Source organism: Cynara cardunculus, assembly GCF_001531365.2.
Source record: "Cynara cardunculus var. scolymus isolate 2C chromosome LG 2, CcrdV1, whole genome shotgun sequence".
Lineage (NCBI taxonomy): Eukaryota > Viridiplantae > Streptophyta > Magnoliopsida > Asterales > Asteraceae > Cynara > Cynara cardunculus.
Genome location: NC_037529.1, coordinates 43231809 through 43232779, shown reverse-complemented (window position 1 = coordinate 43232779; position 971 = coordinate 43231809).

The window sequence follows — 971 nt, the reverse complement described above, 5'->3', positions numbered from 1 at the left end:
GTGTGCAGAAGGAGTATGCATGAAATCAGAACAAGTACAAAAAGAGACATCATTAGGAAATTTCATGAGTTTTTCATTAGAATTCACAAAGAGGGGTACAGAGTTTTTGTTTTTAGAGCCCTTCTTTTATATTGGTCTCTTTTTACAAGATTCCTTCACTATTCTAGGCTCCCTTTTTAAATTCTTTTTAAAGCTCTTCTGTATTTTTTCCCTCCCTTGGTTTTCCTCCAATTACTGCAACGGAGGATTTGTTAGTTAAATGCCATTTTTCCTTTTGTTGCCAAGTATAAGTAGGCTTCTGAGCTTTGGAGACAGAGCATTGAGAGTTACTTTGCTTTGAAGGTTCTTTCTTGCTTTTCTCAAGAACATTAGYAGTTTCTACAACTTGTGTAGGACTAACTTTAGAACTTGAGGCCTTTTCATGCTCTGACGAGACTTTACCAGAAAGCTCTGTGACAAAAACAGTTTTAAGAAGAGGCTCGTTAGCAGAAGGCTCTGTGATAAAAGAGGGAAAGAATTCCAGAGCCTCTGCGGATAACTTTCGTTCAAGAGGTTTGCCAAAATAACAGTTTTCTTGAAATTCTGGTTGACCAAACTTAAAAATTCCTATTTGATCTTGTCTCAAAAATTTTCTTGGAATGAAAACTTTCTTTGCAGAAGGTGAGAAGGAGTCAATATAGTCTTCATAAGCTATATTTTCAAAAGATAAACACGATTTAGTTTCTGGTTCAACCAACATTTTTCTCCTCTTGAAGATGGGCTTAGATTTAAAAATTTTGCTCTTTAAATTATTTGAGGATCTAAAGGTATTCTCTAGAGTTTTGTTTGTTTTAAAACCGGGTTTGTTATCAATTTCCAAGAAACCTAGACCTCTTCTGCCCAAGTTGACCTTTATCTTTTTGTAAATGTTTTGAGCCTCTTGAAATTTCTTTATTTTGAGCTCTCTGTCAAGCACGTCTTGATGCAAAAAC